This window comes from Ascidiella aspersa, chromosome 5 (assembly GCF_963924565.1).
Source record: "Ascidiella aspersa chromosome 5, kaAscAspe10.2, whole genome shotgun sequence".
Taxonomy (NCBI): Eukaryota; Metazoa; Chordata; class Ascidiacea; order Phlebobranchia; family Ascidiidae; genus Ascidiella; species Ascidiella aspersa.
Window position 1 is genome coordinate 10,025,418 of NC_139451.1, and position 2,500 is coordinate 10,027,917.

The 2,500-nt window shown below is 55.7% G+C and overlaps 2 non-coding genes across 2 annotated transcripts; both read left to right on the top strand.

Moving 5' to 3' along the window:
• The first annotated feature begins 66 nt into the window (after positions 1-66).
• On the top strand, positions 67-1,877 carry LOC146143019 (small subunit ribosomal RNA). Its single transcript, XR_014500251.1, has one exon. It is a non-coding gene; the product is annotated as a small subunit ribosomal RNA (ribosomal RNA).
• A 247-nt stretch (positions 1,878-2,124) lies between these two features.
• LOC146143020 (5.8S ribosomal RNA) lies at positions 2,125-2,278 on the top strand. The gene has a single exon (XR_014500955.1). It is a non-coding gene; the product is annotated as a 5.8S ribosomal RNA (ribosomal RNA).
• The last annotated feature ends 222 nt before the right edge of the window (positions 2,279-2,500 follow it).

A 2,500-nucleotide genomic window follows, 5' to 3' on the forward strand; every position in this document is an offset into this window, starting at 1 on the left:
ACCGAGCCACGGCGCCGCATCAGCGGCGCCTCCTTCGTCGGCCTTTCGGGGCTACGCTAAAGTAGCTACCTGGTTGATCCTGCCAGTAGTCATATGCTTGTCTCAAAGATTAAGCCATGCAAGTCTAAGTACGAGCTCTCGTACAGTGAAACTGCGAATGGCTCATTAAATCAGTTATGGTTCATTTGATCGTACGTTTTACGTGGTTAACTGTGGAAATGCTAGAGCTAATACATGCGTGAAGCGCCGACCTCGCGGGAGGCGTGCTTTTATCAGACCAAAAACCGACCGGGCTTCGGCCCGCAACCTTTGGTGACTCTGGATAACTTTGCGGATCGCACGGTCTCGCACCGGCGACGGATCATTCAAGTGTCTGCCCTATCAACTTTCGTCGGTACGGTACTGGCCTACCGAGGTTCTTACGGGTAACGGAGAATCAGGGTTCGATTCCGGAGAGGGAGCCTGAGAAACGGCTACCACATCCAAGGAAGGCAGCAGGCGCGCAAATTACCCATTCCCGACGCGGGGAGGTAGTGACGAAAAATAACAATACAGGACTCTAAACGAGGCCCTGTAATTGGAATGAGTACACTTTAAAACCTTTAACGAGTATCCATTGGAGGGCAAGTCTGGTGCCAGCAGCCGCGGTAATTCCAGCTCCAAAAGTGTATATTTAAGTTGTTGCGGTTAAAAAGCTCGTAGTTGGATTTTGGGCGCAGGCGGCCGGTCCGTCGCAAGGCGTGTACTGGCCGTCCTGGCCTCACCTCCGGTTCTCCGCCGGTGCCCTTGACTGAGTGTCGGCGGCGGCCGGAACGTTTACTTTGAAAAAATTAGAGTGTTCAAAGCAGGCGATTCGCCTGAATAATGGTGCATGGAATAATGGAATAGGACCTCGGTTCTATTTTGTTGGTTTTCGGAGCGCGAGGTAATGATTAAGAGGGACAGACGGGGGCATTCGTACTGTGCCGTTAGAGGTGAAATTCTTGGATCGGCGCAAGACGAACGACTGCGAAAGCATTTGCCAAGAATGTTTTCTTTAATCAAGAGCGAAAGTCAGAGGTTCGAAGACGATCAGATACCGTCCTAGTTCTGACTATAAACGATGCCAACTAGCGATCGGGGGGCGTTAGTTTTACGACCTCTCCGGCAGCTTGCGGGAAACCAAAGTCTTTGGGTTCCGGGGGAAGTATGGTTGCAAAGCTGAAACTTAAAGGAATTGACGGAAGGGCACCACCAGGAGTGGAGCCTGCGGCTTAATTTGACTCAACACGGGAAATCTCACCCGGCCCGGACACAGTGAGGATTGACAGATTGAGAGCTCTTTCTTGATTCTGTGGGTGGTGGTGCATGGCCGTTCTTAGTTGGTGGAGCGATTTGTCTGGTTAATTCCGATAACGAACGAGACTCTGGCTTGCTAACTAGTTACGCGACCCAATCGGTCGGCGTCTAACTTCTTAGAGGGACTAGTGGCGTTTAGCCACACGAGATTGAGCAATAACAGGTCTGTGATGCCCTTAGATGTTCGGGGCCGCACGCGCGCTACACTGACCGGATCAGCATGTGCTCGCCTTGGCCGACAGGTCTGGGTAACCCGCTGAACCCCGGTCGTGCTAGGGATAGGGAATTGCAATTATTTCCCTTGAACGAGGAATTCCCAGTAAGCGCGAGTCATTAGCTCGCGTTGATTACGTCCCTGCCCTTTGTACACACCGCCCGTCGCTACTACCGATTGAATGGTTTAGTGAGGTCCTCCGATTGGACCTGGCGCGGCCGGCAACGGTCGAGCCGGCGTCCGAGAAGACGATCTAACTTGATCATTTAGAGGAAGTAAAAGTCGTAACAAGGTTTCCGTAGGTGAACCTGCGGAAGGATCATTAACGGTCTCGCAAACGCTTCGGCGAACGCGAAACTCGGACAAGCGAGAGAAAAAGTTTTTGCTACCCGGCGACCGACCCGCGAGGAGCGGCGCGCCGGCCGGCGATTCGGTCACCCGGTAATGTTTGCGCGTCGAGTGCCGCGGTGCCGCGCGCTCCGGCTTCAAGCGTCGGCCTGGCCGACCGCTCGGCGCGGTATATTTTGTCACCCTTTAGTGCGAGGCACTGTGCGAGCGAAACAATCGTGGATGGCTCTTGGCGGTGGATCACTCGGCTCGTGAGTCGATGAAGGACGCAGCTAGCTGCGTGAATTAGTGTGAATTGCAGGACACATTGAGCATCGACGTTCTGAACGCAAATTGCGGCCTCGGGTCAATCCCGGGGCCGCGCCCGCCTCAGGGTCGCGTTGCAAACGTTCCGCGCGGGGATTTCTCCGCGCGGCTGCTGCGGCGTCGGACGCGCGAGCGCCCGTCCCGCTCAAGACAGCACGGCACGATGTGCGACGATCGCGACCAGAATCCCGCGCGGCGGCGGCGAGTCGACCTCGAAGAGGCCAACGGCTGGCGGCTCAAGGGCGGGAATCGAGGTGCGCGGCGGCGCGCGGCGCCGACGGCGAGCGCGGAACG